General features: G+C 44.9%; 1 long non-coding RNA gene and 1 pseudogene across 2 annotated transcripts in view; one reads left to right on the top strand and one right to left on the bottom strand.

Moving 5' to 3' along the window:
• Positions 1 to 24,052, bottom strand: part of LOC102912766 (serine/threonine-protein kinase PLK1-like) — a 203,106-nt pseudogene extending 179,054 nt beyond the window's left edge. Inside the window, exon 1 of the transcript XR_013047585.1 lies at positions 23,793 to 24,052. The product of XR_013047585.1 is annotated as a serine/threonine-protein kinase PLK1-like (transcript). The remainder of the gene's footprint in view (positions 1 to 23,792) is intronic.
• Positions 1,837 to 23,574, top strand: LOC143270550 (uncharacterized). The gene is made up of 3 exons (XR_013047746.1): positions 1,837 to 2,413; positions 6,652 to 6,791; positions 23,166 to 23,574. It is a non-coding gene; the product is annotated as an uncharacterized LOC143270550 (long non-coding RNA).
• Positions 24,053 to 26,216: the final 2,164 nt, after the last annotated feature.

The raw sequence follows: 26,216 nt of genomic DNA, 5'->3' as shown, positions 1-26,216 counted from the left end.
TCCTTTGTTCTTACAACTGAGATTATGACAATGAACTGACATCATGTACTGCATGGGTACAAGCCTCTCTGTCTCCCTGGCTCCATAAAATAAACCAAGAAATTATGAAACAATGATTTAAAAATTGCACATATGTGTTTAGACATGTAGGTATGTACACATGAGTGCAGTTTCCACAGAGATGAGAAGAGGCTCCAGATTCCCTGGAACTAGAGATATTGGTGTTTGACTTTGGGTCACTGTGATAGGTGATGGGAACTGAACTCAAGTCCTTTGAAAGAGTACAGAGTGTATTTTTCTGTTAGGCCAACTCTAGTCCCATTATTCAAAAAACTTAAGAGAAGTTTGGATTCCCCTAGGATAGGAAACATCCTGGAAGTGTGTCCTGGATGTCCTGACTGAGCATGAGGGAACTGCTGTGACATGCTGTCCTTTGGACATAACATAGCCATTGCTCACTCACAAGAGCTGTGATCACCTGCAGCTCCAGGTGACAGTGTCCAGGACTGACTGTGAACACACCTATCTGTCCTGAACCAGACAGCTGGAAGAGGCAGCCTGCTGGTGGAAGACAAAGCCTACTGAGCCTCTTTCTCAGTTCAGAAAATAAAAAGGAAGCTAGAATTTGGCCTTTTGTATTACTTATCAGTTCCCATTTCTTTATCTGTCTGCCTCCCAGGGAAGACTGTGATTCCTATTCCCTCAAATGAATGTGTTTATTGAGGTTAATACAGGAGTATAGGTATGGTATTACTTATAGGAATATGAATAACTCTAATGTGTGGCATCACAAAGGCTCACATTAGAATGGGTGACTCATGAGGACTAGGACTCTGAATGTGTCTGCATGACTTGTTTGCTCCTGAATGGGACAGAGGGTCTCATTTCTTCAGTTCTCCTTAGTTATCTCCCATTTAACCTTGGGAGTGGAAGGGCCTTGTTAATCCTGTTAGTTTCAACTTTCCCAGCCATGGTTTAATTGCTGGATATTATGAACCTCTTCTCTTTTTTCATAGAACTTTCTGAGACTTAAGGGAATAGTCCTGCCCAGGGAAGAGCATACCAGTTGGAAACTAAATATCAAATGGTCATTACTGACAACATATATGCTAGCTATACAGAATGATTGGTTTTCATTTAGGAAATGTAACTATATATATATATTGTATATATATATATATATATATATATATATATATATATATATATATATATATATCTTCATGCACATATATATATATATGTATAAGCATGTAGCAACAATTAATGAAAATAGAGGTCATTAATTAGAAATGGAGCAAGGAAGAGTATTGGGAGGGTTTGGAGAATGAAAGAGAGGAGAAAGTAATGTAATTATAATCTCAAAAATAATATAAAAGTATTTCATGTCATAAAAAGGAAAACTGTTACACAACACTTCACCTTTTCCTTAAAATGTTAGTTGTTTCTACAAGTTCACATTCTCCCATGGAGCTCTGCAAAGGCACTAATGGCAAACATCAGTCCTGAAGTCCCTGGTGAATCAACCATTTTATTTTTGACCTCTTCTGTAAGCACAGCCCAGTGCTCCATCATGCCCAGTGAATTGGACGCAAAGCACTGCTTCTCTCCCATGTATTTTATCAGGAAAACCCCATCCTTCCTTCATCATCTTCCAGTCTGTGTGAGACCTCTGCCTATGATAACCAAGCATCCCCAATGCTTCCTGTGAGCCAGTCCCTCAGGAATAATCTCTCTCAGATTTCATTAGATTAGATAGCCTGTATTTCAAGGAGGTGTAAGTAAGTGCATGACCTATTTTCCCACTTCTATAGCATTCAGATTGAGTTCATCTTTTCTCAACTTCCCACCAATCGTCCTGTCCTACTACAGAAGCTCACTGCTGAGAAGAGGAAGGTCATTGGGGAAGGGACAGACTCAGTCCTTATGTATATGGTTCAAATACTGGTCTATCATTTCTGAGACTCAATTCATCATCAAGAGTCTCTCATTATGAAGCTTTTATTGTGACATCTGCAGTACCTGGGTTTGGGGAACAGAGCTGTTTGAAATTTTTCCCTCCAGCCTGTCCCTTCAACATCATTAAACACACCTTGAAGTGGAATTGACCAGAACGCAGAAAGCCATGAGGCTTTCCCTACCTCTTCTCATCATGGTAGTTGATGGAGGGTTGGCCCCAATAAAACCAGCTATGTAATCACAGAGCTTGAAATAATTTTTCTGTCTACAACAGCGGAATCTGGAAGAAGAGAAGATATACAGTTGTCCCCCAGAGATGCCCCTTTGCTGTCTCATCCTGGATGCCTGTGGCAGCAGTTGCAGTAGGAACAGCCCACCTGGAAGTCTTCCTGTCAGCATCATTGGAACCTGGGAACCCACAATTTCCTGCTCTTCACTAAGTTCTGGATTTCCAGTAAGCATTGTTAGACTTACTTGATGGGGGTGATTTACTGTAATCTGAAAGTGCAGTGGAAGAGGAAGGAGAAACTGAAAACTTACCCGTGCTTGGTGTCAAATGGGATCTGAGGTACTTAACATGTGGCATAGATTGTAGATATCCATCTGAGAAAGATCCTGAAACATCTACACATTGTTAGTAACATCTTACACAACATCAGTGCTCTAGAAGCATGGAAGTTCCATGCACAGAGTGAAGCATGATCAAGCATGCCCCACCTCAATGTAATAGTGCTACTACCCCATCATAAATGATGAAGTCACCATCAGTGTTGTGCCACAATACACACATGCTTGTTTCCATACAACACACACAAATGTGTGCCCACATTCATACATTTAAAAACATGTATGTGTCTACACCTTTGCATGCACACATACATACACACACACACACACACATACACACACACATACACACACACACACACACACTCAAAATTATACTTTGAAATTATATGTATAATAAACTGGCATAACAAGAAATTAAAAAGAAACAAACAACCTTTGTGGCATTGGTATGCATGTGTATGATATGCATGTTGTATGCAGAACTATGAGTATAGTTATGTGCATTTCTTATAAGTATATATATGATATACCTAATATGTACAACCATATCTAACTGTATATACATGTGTATATAAATATAAAGATAAACTGAAATCTTAACTCCCAGACACCAAGGAGGCAGCAGAACTTTCCGAGTGGCTGGCTTGATGTGTTTGTTCTTTCCTGCCTAATTGACAAAACTCAAAGAGGACAGAGATCCAGGTACAGTGGACCCACTTGGATCCACCCGCTTCTGGAAGCCAGGGCTCCTACCTCATCTGGGACACAGTGAAGTGATGCTGCAGCTTTACTGCCAAGTCCCTTTTCCGGGTGAACAGCACCTTCTGCTTCATCAGGGACTGAAGATTTTCCTCAAGTCTTTGATGTTCCTGTTCATTAGAAGATTGTGTTTTTAGGGAGATTTTCCTCACCATGTACATAAACATGCATTCTCTCTCTCTCTCTCTCTCTCTCTCTCTCTCTCTCTCTCTCTCTCTCGCACACACACATATATATGGATGCGCAATACAATACAAGCACACTACATTCCATCCACACTTAGTTTCCCAGATAACTCTTATGTAATAAGAGATCACCTGGGATACTATGGAGAACAAAGTTACCTTTCATTAACCTACACCCTCTCTACCCATATTCCGGCACAGAGGCAGGAAACACAGGATGCTCTGAGCACAGGGATGTGGAGAAGATTGTGTACTTTTACTCGGTATTGATAATTTTTCAGTTTATTTTTAGTTTATATGTGCAGATCTACAACCTGCTTGTGTGTCTGTATAACATGTGCATGCCTGGTGAACCGGGAGAAGAACTCAGTGGGTAGATAAGTCAATGCAGTGCTTGCCTTGAAAACCTATACACAGAGAGGTGAACACTAGGGTTCCTTGATCTGTAATCTAAGCGCTCCTAGCAAGTTTCCCAGTCTGTGCATTGAAGGCTTAGTTCCCCAGCACAGGACCACTGGATGGCAGTGGACCAGCCCCTTGCTCTCACTCAGTCCTTCCAAGTGCCTCCAAGGAGGGCAGCTTCCTCCTAAAGAAGCACTCTATACCACAGGTTGCCTCCATTTAGGCCCAAAGGAATGAGCTCAGAAAACTAGAAAATCTCTCCAATCCGGAGTCGATATTAAACTTTCCTCCAAGTAAGTTGATTGTGTCAGGGATTTCTTTGAGTAATGGAAGGTTGACTAACTCATGGCAAAATGACTGTATATATTATTCCATACTTAAAAATATTCCATGGACCACATTGTATGTTTGCACTCATCAGTGATGGGTACCTGAAGAGTTTGTAGTTAGGCTATTCTGATGAGTGCTGCTGTATCCCTGTTGTCCCATATTCTCTGTGGACACCACTTTCCATTCTGGAAACAATGGTCCACCCGTCTGCAGTTCCACTTTCTGAATAATAGCACATAGCTTCTCACAGAGCTGCACCATGTTATACTACTAGCAATGTCTGAGAGTTCTCATTTCTCCCAACTCTCCATCAGGCTGAATTTAAATCAGTATGAAGCAGTTTGGAATAAAAGCAGTTTCTGAGTGCTTCAGATACAACATGGAGTGGGTACTTGAGAGTATGGTGAGCCTAAGCAGTGCCCTGAGACAGCCTCTCCTCAAACCTCAGCATAGCTTTGGGACTTCTGCTGGGCTGGGATGCAGCCACAAGCACCTTTGCAGTTCAGAATTTCTCTGAGAATAAAGTCCAGGCCAGCTCCAAGGGCCAGGTTAGCTGAACCAATGTTAGGCAAAGGTGAATGGAAAATGGCAGCAGGTGATGAGGAGAAGAACAAAACAGGATGCAGGGAAGTCATCAGTGGTCAGCCTCCTTTCACCCAGAGTAGAGAGGAGCACAAACCTTTCCTGCCTTTCCTGCCACTCAGTAGCCTCTCTCTCACCTTCATGGACCCCATTACTTTGTTTTTCTCCAGAGGATTTCTTTGCAGATAAATAATTCTGCCTCTACATATACCTGAAAAACTTTTAGCTTGCATCATTTATGTGGCCTTTGGTTGTTGTTAGCTGTGTAGACCTGCAGAAAGATGGGCAACTCTATGTGTTCTTTGACGGAGGCAAAGTGGTACTAACCAGATTAGGCACAGTATTTTCTCATTGAAATCCATCTCCATCATTCTTAAAGATATTCCATTGTTCCGTTAGATAGTGAACATACACATAGATGCTAAAACACACATTTCCATTCCACAAAGATACACATAGAGACAACACACACACACACACACACACACACACATACACACACACACACACACACACACACACAAACACAAACACACACACACACACCTTTCTTGAAAGCAGAAAGGCAAGGTAGAAGGCTAGAATGTTGCAGTCTCACTGATCCTACAGATAAGTAACAACCTCTGCACAACTGAGTTGGACCATACAAACCCAAGTGCTGGGGGAAGAGGGTGGGACATGAAGCCTCCCAATAGATTTAAGTTGAACCATCATATTCTCCTCACTAAACTTACCTTGACTCCTCCACAGAAGACATCGACAGCACCAGAGATTAGAAGTCACCCATTGTCATTACCCAACAACTTTTGACCAGATCACAGTGCACATTATATGAAAACAGCCCCGGCCAGTCAGTGGAAGGCTACTTAGATCATCTACAGCACTTTTCTAAAACGCAGCACTCTATACAATTATGAATTGGACTCTGTCTTAAGAGTGAGCTTCAAAATATCAGGTTTCATGTTGTGAAGCCAGTAGACAAAACAGACCTTTCCTGGAAAGTAACCTCTATGGTGTGAAAGAAAGAAGTCTTTTTTTTTTAAGTAGCCCTATTGTTTGATTTTTGTTATTTATTATAAGACGCATTAATTCGAAAGTAATAAAAATGTTTAAAAATGAAGAGAAACAAACAAATCACTTCTCTTTCTGACCAAATGAACCATTTACCAATGAAATGAGAAAGAAAAAGACAGGATGCTCTACTGTGAGGAGACAGGAGGTCCAAAGGTCTGTGGCTATCCAGCTTAGCCAGAACAGAAATTTTCAGGTTCAGTGAGAGACTCAGGCTGAAGGGAATAAGGGAGAAAGCAACAGAGGACACTCGATGTCATCATCAGACCTTCCAAAACACTCACAGATGTATGCGCCCTCAGACAGGCATACTCACACACAGACACAAATCCCTCAAATCATCAGTGATCAGAATGCAATGTGGAGGACATCACACTGGATGAGGATGACATTGCCAGTTGGTTTTAGACTCCTCACACTAGCTGTTATAAGTGAGTCACACAGTTCTGCATCATTTTGGACTAAAAATGCATGGAGAAACATGCTGTGTCTCTGCAGGCTATGTTGATGCAGTTGGCTCAAAACTGTCATCCTGACCCCCACATTTCATAAGCACTTGCCACATCCCTGGTCATCCAGTGAGCTTCAGAATGTTAAATCCAGGATGGGAGAACAGGCCAATGCCACACACAGCAAACAGTATTGAGAGGCTGTTAATTTAGTTTTTTTTTCACTGTGAACCAAGAGCTTGGCCAGAAAAAGAGAACACCATGGCAGTCTGGGAACAAGAGGGTAAAATGTCATATGATACCAAACAAGATGTCTATGAGAACCGGTCATTTGACTTTTTCAGGGGCGTTCCTCCTTCCATGCTGTGTCTGTTCTGATCTCACATGACCCCTGCAAAGCAAATGAGACCCAGACCCTTCACCTGACTCACTCAGATCTCTGTGGCTCCCATCATAGCCCGGCTCCTCCCATACTGACATACAGGTGAGTGACATGTGACTTATTCGTCTCCCTCAATAGACTGTAGTTTCCAGCAGAGCAGTTGGGTTTGCTTGCTCTAAGAGGCTAACTCCCAGAAAGACTTGTGAATGATCACAGAAGTGAACTAACTATTGGATAGGATGGGTCATTTGGATAAGTGAGCACATGGTTACATGAGTGTGTATATATGTGTGTGTATGGTCAGACAGGTGGCCAGGTGGGCCCTGTTGCTTCAACCTACCTGCAGCTGCCTTGTCCAGAGGTCATAGATCTTCTCATGGGCCTCTTCACAGAGCCTCTTTGCCTGCTCACAGGACTCTTGTAATAACATCTGCTCCCCCTGCAGCTTTTTCTTGTCCTCTAGCAACAGTCTCACTTTTTCTTTCATCTGAGTCTGTTCACTCAGGTGCTGACTGTAGAGGGTGCTGAAATATCACCAAAAATGATGAGCTCAATCTACATCTGCCACTCCTGCCTCCTAATACCATGATTCCTGCAAGGTCCAATGTCCCCATCCCCAACAGCCCTGTGCTGGAACCCACATTAGCCATGGCAGCATCACTCAGGTGCACGCCAAAGCCAGAGAATAGCCAAATTCCAGAAAGATTTACATTACTTCTGAAGACCCTGACAGGAAAAGGGATCCATGTACCTCTGGAGGCTGGATCTGCTACCTCCCACACACACACCCTGGTGCTTAACTGTTCACAGTATTGGGAAAACATGAGCATGTAGAGGGAAACCATGCTCTGAGGGAGACAGAAGACCCATCAGGAATACTTTTCATCCTTGTGTCTCATAGAAAGCAGCTCTGTAAGCTCCTTCCAGAGCCACAGAAACCATGGTGCAAACCATGTTTTCTGTCTAGAAGTTCTGGAAGCTGACAGGAAAATGTTGGGAGGGGCTCTCAGAATATCACCATTAGGAGAACTCAGTCTAGGAGGCACAAGTCCAAGAGCGATAAGGCAGGCTGCTTGCTAAGAGGTAAACTGACTAGAACCACAGCCCTCACTTTGGTTCAAAGGTGGAGAAGGAAGAAAATGCTGTGGGATATCTTTCTGTATGCCGTGAATATATATTGCCCCCATGGGTTAATAAATAAGCTGCTTTGGCCTATGGCAAGGCAGAAAGGAGCCAGGCAGGAAAATACAGGAGAGACAGAGAAGAAAGGCAGAGGTTTGGGCCCCTTAGAGGGCAATTAACATGCACACAAATCCACACAGAGTTAGGCTGTCAGAGAAATGCAGGTGTGTGGCATTGTCTCCCAGTACAAGGAACAAGACCAGAGAGGAGCACGGATGGACTCCAGAACTTCCAGACACAAAGATGTACCAAGTAGGACCACCAGGCCCTTCAAGCTGCTCCCAGAGCAACAAGCAAAAATAAATATCTTGTCAAATACAGAGACTCAGGTTAAACTCAGAGCACCCAGTATCTCCTACAAGCCAACACCTGTCAAGGCCTCTTGAAATGCATGCTGTCATCTTACACTCTACTGCCTGTCTCTGTGAATTGTGATTCAGGCCACAGGCTCTGGTTTTCATAAGGAGGAATCAGAACAGCCTGTGTCCCATCTCACTCCTACAGGCTTCAGTTCTGCCTCTCAGATGCATTCAGGAAAATTTTTTTGTGCAGATCACGTTGGAAGTTCAGCTTCCAGTGACCCAAGGACTGCTGGAATTGACACAGTAGGGTCAAAACATTCTCCAGAGAACAGGGCACGATGAATACCTGTTGTTCAACTCATTGTTGTAATGGGCCAGGAATTCACACAGTTCATTCCTGTCATTGGTCATCATCTGTAGCTGAAGTTTCAGTTTTTCCACCTGGTTCAGCTGCTCCTCCTGCTCAGTGAGGAAGAAGGGTGTGGATGATGCCTTCCTAGCAGTCCCTGTAGGTACATAAACACAAGTGAATTTGTACAGATGAATGGCATAAGCTAAGAAGATCATGTGGAGTCACAAGAGGAGCCCGGAGGAATAGAAAATGCATGGAACCCAGTGAAGCCCTCAAAGATCAGAGCAGCTCTCCTTAAGCTGGGCCTCATAAGCCATGTGTCTGTCTCCAATCCCTATGGCTAGATATATGCCTCAGCCCCTACTGCTGCCCCACTGGCCCTGAAAGACATAAGCAAGGCCAGCCATGTTGGTTTGGAATTGTCAGCTCATACCTGATGTGTGGTGGTATTGTGTTCCCCAAATTTTGTGTACCCTAATAAACTTATCTGGGTTCAGAGAACGGAACAGCCACTAGATACAGTGGCTAGAAAGTGGTGGAATTCACTCCTTTAATCCTAATGTTCCAGAGGCAGAAATCCCTCTGGATCTCTGTGAGTTCAAGGCCACATTGGAAACAGCCAGACATGGTGACTCACGCCTTTAACCTAGGGAGTGATGGCAGGAAGCAGAAAGGTATATAAGGCAGGAGGACCAGAAACTAGAAGCTTTTGGCTGGTTAAGCACTCAGGCTTTTGAGCAGCAGTTTAGCTGAGAGCCATTGGGATGAGGACACAGAATTTTCAAGTCTGAGGAAACAGATCAGCTGAGGAACTATTGAGGTGAGGAAGCTGTGGCTTGTTCTGCTTCTCTGATCTTCCAGCATTCACCCCAATACCTGGCTCAGGTTTGATTTTGTTAATAAGAATTGTTAAGATTCATGCTACACTGATGTGATGCAAGGAAGTCCAGGAGTCCCTACTGCTTTTTACCTCCCAGCCCTGATAACCAGTGTCCACGACTAATACGAACTGAATGTCTCAGACCTGGGTACGTGGATGGAAAGTTTCCCTCCTTGGTATTTACATCAGATATAAAGAGCAACAACATCCCATTCTGATACCACATTAGTGGTTCTCCTCCTGTTGCATTCTTTGCCACTCACAATGAACTGAAGGAGGTCGTAGCACAGCAGCTGCAGCCTTGACCATCCCTGGACCTCTGCCAACTAACCATCAGGAATCCTCCACCTTGGATCTGCTCTTTATGAACCCGGATAAGCAGCACAGGCCCATTGCTTCATGATCACAGCTACTGAACCCCATTACTAGAAGGTCCAGTTCTAGCCTCACCTCCTCCTTAGGAAACTAGGGCTCTCTCTGCCAATCAGTGTGATCAGTCTTGACAACATATCAGTTGGTGAGCAATATAAGCACTTAGTGAATGCCCCAAGGGAAGTTGGCATTGCCACAACACTGGTGGTTTCACAGAAGATGTCACAGGCTCTCCAGGATACAATAGAATTTCCAGAGAATGGACTGTTAGGGTCACTGCCAATGATCATCACCTATCTGATAACAAGCTCTTCCCAAATTCACCAATAGCCAAGCTGCCCTTTCCAGGAGCCTTTCCTGAGTCACAGGGGAAGGCCTTCAGTACCTCCTCCTTCCAATCCCAAGATCCCTTTGATTCATTAGAATCAAGTTCATTCTAATTCAATAGTTCATCATGTGTGGAGAGCAAGAATCATTTTCCAAACACCACCCTGGAATGGCTCTTCTCATCCTGATGATTGCCAGCTAATAAGATGAGAAATTAAGAATGGGAAGAAATTAGCTCAGGACATTGGGGAAGGAAAAATCAGTTCCATGAGGTGAACAAGCACATTAGAGAAGATCCACGGGGCTGTTACATTTATTGGGGTGGTGGAGGATTATGTGGGTCCTGTCAAAACAATGATAAGTCACACAGGTAGTGATGAAACTTTCCCAAAAGCCATCGTGATGTTAGCAAAGGTGTTATCAACTACTGATGGGTATGACTGAAAATACCTAAGGACTGGGCATCCCCAGGTGAGCCCTCAGACACCAAGGACAAATACTTACAGGAAGAGTCATGTCCCAGTCCTGCACTCAAGGTAGAGGAAAGAGGACTGGCTAGTGAGAGGGCAGGAACTCAGAAACCTTAGGGTCACTGACATGCAGCAATATTTGGTGGCTCCTGCCCTGCTAGAGGTTGTTATTTAAAATGTGAGACTCTCAATCTCTGGCCAGAGGACTTTACTCTCCCTGCTATTAGTGACGCACACCAAAAGAAATCCAGTGTGGGTGAAGTGCAGGGCTGGAACTGAAAGCTCTTTAGTCCATCTGTCCTTCCTTCCCACTCAGAGTAAAAGCAGAGGGCCCTCAACAGAGCAGCTTCAGCCTTGACCATCCCTGGCTCTCTGCTAAACTAACCATGGGAAATCCTCATCTCTGGGTCTGCTCTTGAAGAACTCAGAGGACCAGGATAGGCCCATAATTGCTTCTCAGAAACTCTCCCCTCCTGAGCCCCACTCCTGGAAGGAGCAGCTCAAGCCTTCCTTCTTCAGGAAGCTCCCCATCCATTTTCCAGGACTCACTGTGCTTTCCCCAGAACCATTTGTTTCTTGATGTCTGACATGGAGACTGAAGGCCATCTTCCTTCTGCCTCCCTCTGATCTCCCTGTGCTCTCCATCCTCTCTCCCAAGAATCCTGTTCAGTCTAGTCAGCATGTCTGTAGGTGAAACACGAGACACTGTACCAATGCCCCAATGACAGTTGGTGTTGCCACAACACTGGTGACATCACATGGAATGCCAGGGCTCTCCAGGAGACAGTAGAATGTCCATGCACTGATGTCACATGGTATATCTGCTACCCTTTGCTTTGCATTTAATATCCATTTAAGAGTAAGTACATACCATATTTGTCTTTCTGGGTCTGTGTTACCTCCCTCAGTATCTAGTGCCATCCATTTGCCTACAAATTTTATGATATCACTACTTTTTTTTTTTTACCACTGAGTAATTTTCCATTGTGTAAAGGTACCACATTTATATTTTTATATCCTTCACTTGAGGGCCATCTAGGTTGTTTCCTGGTTCTGGCTATTACGAATAATGCTGCTATAAGCATGGTTGAGCAAGTGACCTGTGGCATGATTGAGCATCCTTTGGGTATATGCCCAAGAGTGGTATAGCTGTGTCTTAATATAGGTAGATTCCTAACTTTCTGAGGTACTGCTCTACTGATTTCCTGAGTGGCTGTACAAGTTTGCACTCCACCAACAGTGGAGGAGTGTTCCCCTTGCTCCACATCCTCTCCAACATAAGCTATCATTAATGGATTTGATCTTAGTCATTCTGATAGGTATAAGATGGTATCAGTGTCATTTTGATTTTCATTTGCCTGATGGCTAAGGATTTTGAGGAATTCCTTAAATTTCTTTTTGCCATTTAATATTCTTCTGTTTTGAATTCTCTGTTTAGATCTGTACCCCATTTTTTAAACTGGATTATTTTGTAATTTGATGTCTAGTTTCTTGGGTTCCTTATATATTTTGGAGATCATCCCTCTGTCAGATGTGGGCTTGTGAAGATCTTTTCCCATTCTGTAGGCTATCATTTTGTCTTGTTGACCCTGTGTAGCACAAATCTTAACAGTTCATATTAATAAAAACAAACCTGGAGCCAGGTATTGGGGTGAATGCTGAACGTTCAGAGAAACAGAACAAGCTATAGCTACATTCAGCTCGCCAATTTCTCAGCCAATCCTTTTTCCTCAGACTGGAAGCCTCTGAGTCCTTATCTGAATGGATCTCAGCTGAGTTGCTGCTAAAAGCTAAAAGCTTAAAAAGGCTCTAGTTTCTCATCCTCACACATTATATACCTTTCTACTTTCTGCCATCGCTTCCTGGTATTAAAAGCTTCCCTCCCCAGCTCCATTGGCACCTATATAACTGAAGAATTTTTGCTACACTAGTCTCTTGGCCTCATTCTCCCTTGGCCCCAGCTGTCTCTCTTGGTCTGTGGCTCTTCTCTTGCTCTTGCTCCTCTCTCTCCTCACATGGTCTACCTCAGTCTGGCCCTGATAACAGTGGACTCTTCTGTGGGAGCCTGTTTTCGGGTTCCTCGTGACTTTACCCTACAGGTCTGCATGGAGGATGATTAGGACCACGGGCCTGAGTGCAGGTGTCTGAGATGTTTGCACTTGGCTGTGCTGGGGGAGGAAGTCATTTGCTCCACCCCTTGGCGTCTCTATAAAAACCCTGGGGCAGAGACAGTAGGGGCCCATTGGTAAATGTTCCAGGCCCTCCCGAGGCTATCCTTTGTTTTCTATCTGTTTATTTCAGCAAGATTCTCTGCAATAAATCCTTCTATCTAATATTTCCTGCTGCTCACACTCAAGAAAACTCTGGGGAGCTGTGGGGTTTGTGGGTAAATGCCCCACAGAATGGTGCCATGAACAGGGACTAAAGAAAGAAAGGGGGGACTAAAGACAAATGAACAGGGACTAAAGACAAAGTAACAGGGACCAAAGATAAAGGAAAATAATAGTTTTATTACAGAGTTTTTGGTGAAAGTGCTGAGTCAGCCCTGCCAGTGGAAAGGCATGCCGGTGTTATGGAAAATATATATTTCATATATATTATTGAGGGGCAGGGGTTTTATCCTTGAGAGTAAAGGAAAGCAGACTGGAAGGATGTCCGATGCTGCAGTGCAAAATTCTCTTCTGTCAAAATTTTCTATCTTCTATCCCTTTCTCAGTTTCTATCTGTGAAAAATAAGTATAAGGTATAGGTTAGTAATATAGTGTAGGAGAAACTTAGCATTGTAAGATCGTGTAGAAAAAAATAAGTCAATCAACTAACTAGACTGAAAAACTCAATTTTCTAACTTTGGGGGCTTTGAATACAGACTGGGGAAACATCTTTTTTTTGGGCATTACAGATAGTAAAAAAGCTCTTCTCTGATCTTATGGGGAAGAAAAAGTTTCCTATGGAAGCTTTTGACCTGGGGACCGCTGAAATGCTAAAGTTCAAGCAACAGTAGAAAGTGTTTTCTCCCTGAAGCAAAAATGGGGGTGTAAAAAGCGAAAAAGTTTGAAGTTGGGAAGTTTTGGGAAAAGTTGGTCTTTCTCTTTTGGGGAAAAAATTCTTTCTCTTAAACTATAAAGCTTTTCTTGGAAAATTTGGGGGGGGGAAATCTCTCTAAAAACCCTTAATCTTTCTCAAAAGCTCTTAACCTTAAAACCTAAAGCCTTTAACTTTCTCAAAAGGGCAAAAATTAGAATCACCTGAAGATATTAGTATGGGGACCACCTATGATTAGCTCTAAGGGAAAACAACAAACTTCTTAAGACAGCAAAACCTCTCTAAGATCTTTCAAGCTTTAACAATCCTCCCTGCAATGTGGGAGGCAGGGACAAGTTCCGAAAAACCTCTTCTAAGTTCGGTCTCTTCAAAGCTAGTAAGACAGTGGGTCAGAGTACCCTGAGGGAAACACTTGGGAGAGCAAGGGTGAAGAGCTACAGAGAGCCCAAAAGGGCAGGAAACTATACCTGAGATAGGCAAAAAGACCAAGCTTTTCAGTAACAGTGAGCTGAGGCATCAAGGGTTTTGTTTCTGAGTGAGCACTTCAGAATGAAAAGGTGCTCCTAATCACCCTAAATCAAAGATCCCCTGAAGCAATGCAAACTGTTAGCATTGTATCCTCTCTTCTGACCAAAAACCCAGAGGCAACTGGCCAGTGTCTCTGAGTTTGGGTGCATTTTGGAGATACTAGGGTTCTTGCAGTTGTAAACTTCCTGGAACACAGAGCTGAGGCAGGAAGGTGCAGGACCCAGGGGAAGATTGCTAATGAACAAACAAAGCTAAAGCTGGTGGGAACGGCACAGTTGCCCACTTTCCTACAAGTCCCGGGTTTATAGGTTCACAGCTGCAAAAGGAAAATCTGAGAAAAAGCTTTCCTTCAGAGAAAGGACCTTTCTGGGAAAACAGTAAAGCTGAACTGTGTCTGAAGCAGTCATGCTGCTGAGTCAGAATGCTGTCTGGGGAAAGAGCCCAGCCAGGGCAAAACAGAACTATCCAGGAGTAAAGCTCTCTTTTCTGTCAGAGAAAGCAACTCTTTGAGAAAAGCTTTGTTTTAACTGACTCCCATGAGATGAGGGAGTGTAGCCCTAAGGGGTGATTGCCTCTGGCATAAGCTCTGTCCTTGAGCACCCAGACAAGCAAACACAACCCACCGGGTGGGGGGTGCAGGGGTCAGGGCCAGGTGAAGGCCTGATGAGGCAAAGCACCTGTCCTAATGGGAGTTTAGAAATGGCAAAAACCTCCCTTGTTAGATTTTCAGTCTGTATGCAAACCACACCGACCCTGAAAACAAAGGGACAAAAAAGCCCCTACCTTTAGTAGCAGGGAAAACCGCCACAGTAGTGTTGGAAACTGTTTCTGGGGTAGAGGGGATAAACTGAGACCAAATTGGGAGATGTCTGGGAGAAAGACTCTGAAGAAACAGAAGTGACAGATTTCTCCCCAGAAAATGCATGATGTGTGAAAAGCTGCTAGAATTTGAGGCAGATTGCTGTGGGGGTGGGGGAATCCCTACTTCCAAAGGCAGCTATCAGAGGTACAGAGCTGCAGACAGATACCTGAAGCTCTGCATCTGGGGGGCGGGGAGGAACAAGCAAAATGAGAATAAAATCAGTGGGAGAAAATCTCTCTGAAAGAGCTATGGAAAAGCTGTTGTACATGATCTTGTTTTTCACTGACTATCAGTGCTGGCTAATGAGGCAGGTGCGGTTCTGATCTGGGGCCAGTGTCAAATGAAGGAGAGATACCTGTTAAAGCCAGCTGAGGAAAGACCAGAAACCTCCCAGTGTCCCATAATTGAAAATGTAAGATGCTTGTTCAAATCTCCCGTTGCAAAAGCAAAAAATTTTGTTCAAACCTCCCGGGCAAGAATTTGTAAGCAAGTCTGGTAAAAGAGAACCAGTTGACTCTCAAACCCCAAAAGAACTATGGGAAATGACTGATATAAGGGACTGATATAAGGGACTGATATTATTATGGACTGATAGAAGGGAAATGCATTCTGGGAAAGGTAGTTTTTCTGCTAAAGATGGCGACATTGTCCTGAAACACTTTTGTCAGGTCGAAAATATGTTCATGGTAAACTTAAAATACAGCTTTTAAAAGAATAAGGAAAGTCGTCTAAGAGTTTAAGTGTCAGTTCCAATGAAAAATTGAAAGGATACGGAACTAGGTGCTTCGCGGTTTGGGGCTCGGTTGGTAAAATGCCTTATTTACCCTAATAGCTGTGCAAAGTTTTTAAGGTAGTTGGATGACAAAAAGCTACCTTTAAGAGCAAACAAGCCACTTTAAAATCCTTAGGAAAGCAAGAGAAAGCAGTTTATACACTGAACATTGTTTTAGATATGAAGAAACTTATGGGAAAATAAAGTTCTTTGCCTTTTAAACCAACAGCCTTCAATGAGTAATTCCTTTGCAAATCTAATAAGGAGACAAGGAAACAGCCATTCAAAAAATGACTGCTTTAGAGATGGGAAACTTCAGAAAAGCTGTCTTAAAAAAATAGTTGTTTCACCTGAAAGTTCCTTATAAGAAATCAATGCTAAATATCACAACGGATAATATCAGGAGTTAAAGCTAATGAAGTGAAAATACTAAGTCCTGAAAATGCTTTTTCTCAAAGTAAGCTAATGAAGGATATGTTTCATGAAAGAACATCCATGTTCTTGACTCCTTTGAATAGTAACAGTTTGGATGAAAATATTGGAACTGACAACAATCAAGTCAAAATGTTTCAACAAATTCAAGATGCTATTCACAAAAGAAAGCTGCCATGCTTTGTGGGCCATATTAGAGCTCACTCTAATCTTCCTGGTCCTTTAGCTGAGGGGTAATGCAATGGCTGAGAATTATCCCAAGTGGAAATGGCTCAACAGTCACATGCTAAGTGCTTGCATATATGAATATCTGACAATTTTCTCTCAACTTTCATAAAATCTAGTGAAATTATACATAAACTTGCTGGAGTTGAGTGACCTCATTATAGAATCTTATTTCTGAAAAAGTTTTATTTGTATTTCATAATTGTTTTCTTGGAGTTTTTTGTAGTTGTTGTTGTTCTTTTTTTTGAGACAAGGTTTCTCTGTATTTTGGCTGTCATGGAACTCACTCTATAGACCAGGCTGGCCTCAAACCCACAGAGATATACCTACCTCTGCTTCCTGAGTGCTAGGATTAAGGGGTGTGCCACAGCCTGGCTGGGAAAGTATTTCTGTTGGTAGGGTTCTTGCCTAGTAAAAATGATGCCCTGGGTTCTAGTCCCATCACTGCACAGAACCTCACATGGTGGTGCATGTCTGTACTTCAGAACATGAGAACCGGAGGCAGGAGGATCAGTAGGTGCTACCGTGACGTTAGTTCACTTTCCCACATTCTTAACTTTAGCTGAACACTGACACTTTGTCCTACCTAGCTCATTAGGTCAGAACAGGTGAGAACCAGCATCTTTTTTTTTTCTGTGTAGCTTGAACTCAGGATCTACCTGCCTCTCCTTCCTGAGTGCCACAATTACAGACTACCTACCCAGCTACAATCATGTGAAGCATAGTGAAGGTTAACAAGTCATTTTCTAAGCCTGACATGATGCTTGTAACCCTGGCAATCAGGAGGTTGAAGTGGGAAGGTAGAGAATTCAAGGCCGACCTAGACCAGGGAGTAAGACCCCATGTCAACAAAATCATTTTCAAGTCATGGTTTCTCAACCAGGGTGGTACTGATTCAGAGGAGAAAACTGTCAGGGAAAGAGTGGGTGGTTCCCTGTATCCTGTGCCATGTTACACTGTGGCATGCTTAGCAGCATCCCTGGACTCACAGGTTGACAGAGGAACTTTCTTCCCAAGGCAAGCCAGCCAAAAGGCCTCCAGACATTGCCTACTGTCCTCTCAGCTGCAGATCAGCCCCTGATGGAGACTCCCTTGAGGAAGAGTGAGGGGATTATCTCCTGGGAATAGGCGAGCAGGCTTGGAGGGGCCTCTTTCTGAGAGGAAGGGACCCATTGGGATATCCCCACAGCCCATTTCTCTGCCCACATCTCTGAAAAGGTTCCAATGTTAAAAGGGGATATCAGTGCAAGACCTGCTCCATGCCATGAATAAATTGTATTCTAGGACCTGGGTGGGTCATGGACCAGGGATGGCCTGCCATAACTGAGTCAGTGTCCTTGTCCTGCCCATCCCAAGAAGCACCACTACAGGGAGATCCCAACTGAGGTACACCAGGCTCTGGGCCAATTCCCTGCTGGCTACAACCATTACTTCACACACTGCTTCCCGAGGCTGCTGCTACACACTCACCATGCCATGAGGGCCTTTGCTTTGAGAGCTTCTTCCTGCCCTACTAGTCACCAGCTTTGGATGCTGGGAGGTCCTGCCAGATGTCAAAGAGCTGAGACAACCAGGTGCCCCAAAGGTGGACCAAGGAGTTAAGCCTGTGGCTCAACCTTGTCTAGGGAGCATCAAAATATTGGACAGCATCAAAATACTGGAGAGCAGTTTAGCAGCCTGAGGCTGTTGGAACAGAGAAATACTCTGGGTTCAGGGTACTCACAAAAATACAGGATAAGAAAAGATATGCACATGTAGTGAATAAATATAAAGCCAAGGAAACAACAGTCTCAAATTCAATGGAAATATATCTATACAAGTTATACAGTAGGCTGAGTGCAGGGGAAGAGTTTGTAAACTCAAGTTATATCCAAACATATTAAAAAAATAACTTACACAGTAACCCCTTCCCCAACCAGCCCCATGTACAGAGGCACTGAACAGCAGTCCTGGAAACCCAGCAATGCAGTCCCAGGCAGAGCTTTCAGAGTAAAGGGTCACCAGCCCAAAGGACAGAGGCCTAGGAGTCGTCCTCGAGTCTGTTGCAGGTAGACTCTCAGCAGCCTGTCCACCATGGTGTGGGCAGGGCATAGCTGTCTACCCAGGTCCTGGCAGCAGCCATGTTCCTCCAGAAGGCTCAGGCAGTATGTGTGGAAGTCCCGGTTCTTGTTGATGGAGGTCACAGCTCCCATCAGGGGCACAGGATAAGTTTGCTGTGGTCCTTGGAGGGAAGAAGGGAGTGAGGGAAGAGCTAGCTGGTGCCTGAGGTTGAGGCAAAGGGGAAGAAGACCCCCCACCTGGTGAAAGGACAGCACTTCCACCCCATCCAGCCACCTCAAGTACAGGCCCCTGCACACCTGGAAGAAATCAATCTGTATAGTGCCGTTGCTGAGGTGCAGGACAATGGTGTGTCTTGTGCGGATCCATTTTTTCAGGTAGGGCAGCCGGGCCAGCTCATCACCTTCCCGGGGTGTGGTGTTGGCCCCTGCCTTCTGCAGGTGTTCATTCATGTAACTTCGGAAATGCTGGAGGAGAATGATCTGGTTGGAAAGTTGGGGAAGAGATTTTATAATCAGGGCCTGACCCCGAGGCAGCCCCCATACCCTGCCCCACCATCTCTCAGCAGCCAGTTCCCACCTTCTTCATCAAAGAGTCAGGGAGGGAGCTCATGGTGGGGTGAGACTCCATACCATCACGGTCTATGTACTGGAGGCTGTCGCCATCATTGTAGAGGACGAGGCATGCTGAGTCATTAAAGAGTGCCCCTGTCTGTTGTCACAGAGCCGACACCCTAATGGCAGGGGGCTGGCTGTCTTAGAAAGGCAGGAGGAGGTGGACAAAGGCTGGCAATAGCTCAGTAGTAGAGCGCTTGCATGCATAAGTTAGTAACATAGACACACAATTACAGACATCACTCACTCGTTCACTCAAAAGCTACCATGGCCACACCATCCCCTGCCCATCCCACATTCTGGAGACACCTACCAAGTCCATATTTCATTGATTGGTCTACCCACTGGGCTGACCCAGAAGATGGGGATGCATGCAGGATCCTTAGCCTCTTCTGGGATAGAAACACAGCACTGGTCAGGCCAGCCCCTTCTTCTGTCTTCTCAGATAGCCCTCCCCAGAGCTGGGGGGGCACCCCATGAAGCCTGGGGAGGGCTCTGAAGGCACAAACCCAGACACCCAAATGGAAAATTGCAGCCCAGGACATCAAGTCCCAACTCGTTCAGTGGGCCCCTTTACTGTGTCCCAGGAACTGTGGTAGGTGTGGATAGGAAAAGAACCCCGAGGCTTCTGGAAGGACCCACGTACCAGCCACAGGGATGAAGAGTGATCAAAGTCTCTCAGCTGCTCTGTCATTAACATCGGGGCTGGTGGAAAGCCTAGTGCCCGAGATTAAAGTGGTGAAGAAACTGAGCAGACCCAACCGTTCCTGCAATGCTAGAACCAACTCAGTGCACACGAGTCCCAACTGCAGATACATGAATGTGTTGGGAAGAAATGTTACTGAGAGTTAAGTCAGGGTAGGAAGTGCTGGCAGTGGGGGTCAGGGTGGTGACAGTGGGCACAAAAGCCCTGAGGCTGGAGCTGACCTGAGTCTCTTGAGGACCAAGGGATTAATTCCCTGGGCAGAAAGGAGGCAGAAGATGCAGCTGTGCAGAGGTGACCTACCAGTCACCTACACAGTGAGATGGGGCAGAAACAGGCAGAAGGCACACCAGGAGGGCCTTGGGTGTCAGGCTAACTCATCTGGATGTTGATCTCCAGGAAATGGGTGCTGCTTGCTGACTGAGATGCCCTGCCTTCTCCAGATGGGAAGCCCCTGCAGGACTCACCTTGCCGCACGTCCTTCCCTCTGAGGGCTTGGAGGCATTGACCCTGGTCAGCAGCTGCAGCATGTCACCGAGGTGGCACTCGATGGCATCACTTGTCCCCCAAACCACTGGCTCCTCCTTTGCTCAGGGATGCTCAGGCAAGGGTCTCTCTACACCTAAGAAGGTGACATGGCCATTAGCCAGGCACAAAACCACTGGAGGGAGCACAGGCTGCCTGCCACAGCCAGCACTCTTCCCACAGTCCCATTGGCTCTCACTGCTGTTGGGAACTGAGTCAGGACTGGGTTGCTGTGTCAGGTACATGGTGCTTACTGAGAGGCCACAAAGCTTCAGGAGCTCAGGCCTCTGCTCCAACAGCCTGCCCTTCCAGGACAGCAGCTGTTCCTGTCCCTCAGAGAGGGAACCTGGAGACACCATTTCAAGCAAAGAATGAAGGGCACCTTGTGCATCCAGGAAGGCGGGAGGATGGGTGAAGCACAGTGTAAGCCTTTTGCTTTGTGTGCCTACAGATAACAGTCTAATGAAATCCACACTGAAGCATTAGTTGGCCTATGGTGACCGGAACTGTGCTGGTCACTGATGCTGTCTTTATTATTGAACAATTCGCTTCCCCAAACCAGCATGTGTCAGTTCTCCTGTGAAACAGGACATTCCCTAAAGTTTCAATTAAAAACATCAGCAACAAAAATCCCACCATACTGTATTAAGAATTTAAGTGTGAAATAAAATATCCAAGCTCTGACTTTAAAACTAGCTAAAAGGGGCTTAGATGGCTCAGCCACTAAGAACTATGGCTGTTCTTGTCAAGAACCTGGCTTTGGTCCCCAGCATTCTCATGGAGGCTCACAACCACTTGTAACTCCAGTTCCAGGGAATCCAAGACAATCTTCTGTCCTCTGTGGTCTCCAGGCATTCATGTGGTGCACATTCATAGATGCATGCAAAACACCCATTCACAGGAAAAACAAAATGAGTGTTTGTAGCATATGTAAAATCAAACCTGCCCAAATATAACTATTGGAAATGGAGGAGGACTACTCCAGGATTACATAACACATTATACAAATCTTAACATTTGGATAATCTAGAAAATGTCTATAATACATTTTCATTTATTGCTATTTACTAAAAACAAAGAATCCTTAAAGTAGCAGTATTTTAACACCTCCCATAGGATAGGAATCCACAAGTCCAGCACTACAGGAAAGGGTCACAGAAAAGGGGGCTCAGCCATAGTTCAATTAACAGAGATCTTGTCCAGTGTGAAGCCCTGAATTAGGATTCTCAGCTCCTTATAAACTGGCCATGGTGGCCCACACCTGTAATCCCAGCACTTGGGAGACAGAGGCAGAAGGAACGGAAGTTCAAAGTCATCCTTGGCTACTGGGAATTCTATGCAGACTGGGCCACATGAGACACTGTCTCAAAAATTAAAAGGGAAAAATAAAAATTACAGTAATACTTACTATACCAAGACCCACATGTGGGTGCCAAAATTGATGGCCAATAGTTTTTCAAACAACTTCCTGCAAGATACTTGTCAATTACGGAAGAAACAGTATCTGTAGCAGAGACAGCCTTGTCTCCCCGACGCACTGAAAAGAGCACATCCCCTCTGCAGCATTCCTGCTCAGATTGTAGAATCTTCCCTAAATCATGAGGAAGCAACAAATCCAACAGGAAACACACTCCTTAGCAACCTCTGAGCGTGTCAAGGTCACAAGACACAAGGAAAAACCCAGACTGTCACAGGCTGGAGGAAACTAAGAAGCTGAAGTCTCTAAGTGCCATGTGCGGTATTCACTTGCACCCTGATACAGAATAAGGTGATGTTAATGGGGAATCTGTTTGATTGACATGAGGACTAGAGTTTTTGACAGGATTATCTGGTGGTTAATGTTTTAGTTTTGGTAATTATTCCATAGTAGAGATGTGCTGAAATGGAGGAAGCTGGGGGAGGAAGCTGGGGAAGGGTACATGGGAAGTCAGCCCTATTTTGTTTATAATATTTTTGTATAGCCCTAAAATAATTTCAAAATAAACCAAGTCATTGAGTCAGGGGTGAGGCACACATTTGTAACCCCAGCATTTGTGAGTTCAAGGCTAGCCTGAACAACATGAGACTGTCTCAAAGCACCAAAACCAAAACTAAATCATTGCAAGTCATTTGCCTAAAAATGTAAATCTAATTGAAACAGATGAACTGAGAACTTTATATTAAATTGGAAGTATACCCACACAGAGAAACAAAGTCCTTCAACCTACTTCTCAAAGACTACAAACCTTAATGAAATATATTAAGGTCAAATAAAACTGCAAGAAAAAACTAGTAATTCTAAAAACAGTGGCACACTCCTATAAGGCCAGCACCTGGGGGGAGAAGGGGCAGTGAGGCCAGAGATTTCAAACCTGAGGCCACTCTTGCCTTCATAGTCTGTTTCAATAAAAAGGAGGGAAGGAAGGAGTGAGTTAAAAAACAAAACAAAAGGATGCTACCAGGTGAGGTGGCTCACACCTTTGATCCCAGCACTTGGAAGACAGAAGCAGGTGGATCTCTGTGTGTTGGAGGCCAGCTTGAGCCACATAGTGAGATCTTGTCTCAAAAAAAAAAAAGAAAAGAAAAACAGAAAAAAAATTTGGGAAGACAATATGGGATTAGATTAATGCTGAGCATCCTGAAGGATGTGCTGGTGTCTGTCATGTGTGCTTTCCAGAAGTATACACAGAAGCATTAGCAGCAGAAGAAAGCTCACTCTCAATCGGTTAAGAAAGAGAAACATATAGAGGACTAATGATGAAAACATCAAAAGAAATGTAAACAGACCAGGAAAAGAGGGTCAGAAGCTTCCTGTTCATTCTTCTATTTAATCCTTTGTTTTCTTTTTCAGACAGGGTTTCTCTAACAGCTCTGGCTGTCCTGGTACTCGCTCTGTAGGCCAGGCGGGCCTCGAACTCACAGATGTACTTTAGTTGAAGTGTAAAATGGCAGACTGCTGAAGTTGGCTGAGTGCCATTTCAAAAGTGAGATGTGCTGACAAACCTGTAATCCAGAGTCCTAGGCAGGAGGACTGACTCCAGAGCAGCCTGGTGACAATGAGAGACCTTCTCCTGACAGACAAAACACAAGCCCTCAAAGGGGTGAAGGTACAGAGTGAACAATGGTGGCTGAGAGTGAGAACTGGGGACAGGTGCCGTGTTATACTCCATGTCTATACCTGACAAGTTCCAGTGTTCTCAACAGAACATGCAAGAGAGATGATAGGGACTTCTAAATGTAATCAAAAAGAATTTCCTGGGCTTGGTGTTCAGTCCATTTTCTCCTTATTGGGTGCAGTTGGTTGATACAGTCTGTTTTTCCTGGAAGGCCAAAGGTCAAAAGAGCCCAGGACCAGACCTCAAGGATAGGACCCAACTCTGGGGGCAGAGTAAGGTGCATGTACCCTGAAATGCACCCTAGAAATCTAGGATCTCTGGGGTCTACCCTACCAAGACCAAGCTTCACCTTTCTCAAAAACCTGCTGGGGTCCAGGCTGCTGGGAGCTACTGAAGACCTTGGTGTGATGGTGAGGCAGGTGATGGGGAGACGCACAGGGATATAGCCAAAAGTGAAGAACTCATCGTTGAGCAACTCGTGAATGGTGGGGTGGGCAGTGGTTTCTGTCTGAAGCATCTTCTGGATGAGGGAGGCAGCCACGGGGGGATTGATGTGCTGGAGGGGAGAGGCAGAGCCTAAGTGAGATGAGACAGGAATCCCACCTGACATGCGGCTGCTCCTGTCTCAAATATGCCACAGCTCAGTGGCCATAAATCCCACCAGATCCTCCATCCCAGCTTTAGCAAGGACTAATGTCACCCTGCTGGTGAGAAGGATCATTTCCTGCCACTTGGCACTCAATATTAACTGGGGACGATTTCCCCAGCTTGCCCTTGCAAAGCACATTTAGTTATTTACCACCAGAAGGGCTTCCAGGTCCTTCCATGTGTTTAAATCATAGTTCCCCACCCGGGATTCCAGCTCTGACAAATAGCCTGGGCTTCCTGGGCCCACCAAGGCATATCTGTAGAATGGGGGAGGAGTACCACACCTGGGAAACCACCAGGTGGGATACCTGGTATATGGGATAAAACCTAGAACAGGCCTGTCAGTCAGAGCATTAACTCTAGGCTTCTTATGTGCCAGGAATGCAGTCTTGTATATTAATTCATTTGGCCCTCACAAAAACTCCTATAAGACTCTCTCCTCCTATATAGTTTGAATTGAGACAGGATCTCACTATGTTGCTGAGGGTAGCCTGGAACTTGTGATCCCCCTGCCTCAGCCTTACAAAAGTCAAGGCTACTCCAGGAATTCCCCAGCTCTGGGCTGCAGTAAGAGAGGACTCCCCAAGGACCCCAGAGGCCACTGCTATCCACCACAGGCCTCTGTGATAGGACTTCTGCCTACCATCAGCCTTTAGGCTGATCTAATTCTCCCATCAGTACTCATCAGTGCTTCCATAGCTTTATTGAAAGTCAGCCAGGGACTGAATTAAACCCAGGTTCAGAACTGAGATTCCACAGTCCTAACAAGAACTCAGGTGTTGATAGTTTGGGTCTGTGCATGCTTTTAGTAAGCAGCAAAGAGCTGGAGGAAGAAGTGTAGAAACTTTCTGGTCCATTCTCTGGACCATAAGTCCAAGCTACAGGAGGAATCCTACAGCCTACACCAGATTGGTAGGGAAATAGGACTTCATGTGGGCAGCCTGCTCGCTGAAATAGCCTTTGTATAAGGGGCACTACAAAATGACCCTTTGCCAGAAAGTTTCCTGTGTGGGCACCCCAGCCCTGCAGCAGAAACACCCACTCTGTTCCGACAGAGCTCCAAAAATCACAAACACAAAGTCACTGTCCTCAAAAACGCTGTGGAATCCTAAGACGTGTTGATGTGCGAGGCTGCGGTGAATGGAAACCTCTGTAGACATTTCCTTCTGGAGGGTCATTAGCAGCAAAGACTTAGGCACGACCTTGCCTGTGAACACCTCCTTTGTGTCTGGGTCTGAGATTTCGAAGCATTTGGCAAAGCCTCCTTTACTCAGAAAGCGGCCCCTTACATACTGGTGCCTGCTGAGTGGGTCCAATAAGACCTCCGCAATCTCAGCAGTGGGGAGGCCACTGTGACACTGGGAACTGCATCTCCCTGAACCCTGGTTTTCTGGAGGTCGGCTGGTGCTCAGGCCAGCTTTCTAGCTTTGGCCTCTGAGGAGGATGCTGGGAAACACCAGCCTTGGATTGTATTTCCTTGAGAACTAGGGTTTCCTGGAGAGAAACCTGTGGTAGCTGGCTTACCTCCTCCTGTGCTGGACACAGACCCTTCATGCTGGGGAAGTGGGCACACTGCCATCTGGACTTCCTGCAGATCTCCTACTTCTGCTGTCTCAGGCCACACCTGCAAGTCGCCACCCTGAGTCTCCTGATGTAGAGAGCTCATCACTTTAAAGAGGATGGACATGGGAAAGGGACTCTAGGAGAACTTGAAATATGCAGCACTTAAGCTAGACCTACTGTGCATCCCTCTCTCCATGGCTCCTCCCTCTTCCATCCTCTCCAGATTCCTCCCTTAGCCATCTTTAGTGCTGCCTCTGAAATCTGTGGTTCTCATCTTCTGCTCAACTATGTCACTTTATTTAGAAGCAGGTTTGTACTGTGGCACTGGTGATTTTAAATTCAGACTTTTAAATTTGCACACCTATACAGTGAAACAAGATAATGTGCCAATTGCAAAGGACAGGAGACAGTATTAAATACAAAATTATTGTGGTAGCTTAGCCTGGTGGGGTCTTGTCCTGAGGTCAACACTCCCCTTATTCCATTTCTCAGCAGGCTTTTCTTTAATTTTTTTTCTCCTTGAATACTGGACTTGGCTCCAACATTACATTTCCTAGTGTTCCTTATCTCTTTAA

The sequence above is a fragment of the Peromyscus maniculatus genome, chromosome 23, assembly GCF_049852395.1.
Source record: "Peromyscus maniculatus bairdii isolate BWxNUB_F1_BW_parent chromosome 23, HU_Pman_BW_mat_3.1, whole genome shotgun sequence".
Lineage (NCBI taxonomy): Eukaryota > Metazoa > Chordata > Mammalia > Rodentia > Cricetidae > Peromyscus > Peromyscus maniculatus.
Note: the sequence above shows the minus strand (reverse complement) of the source record. Positions and strands in the feature narration are given on the sequence as shown.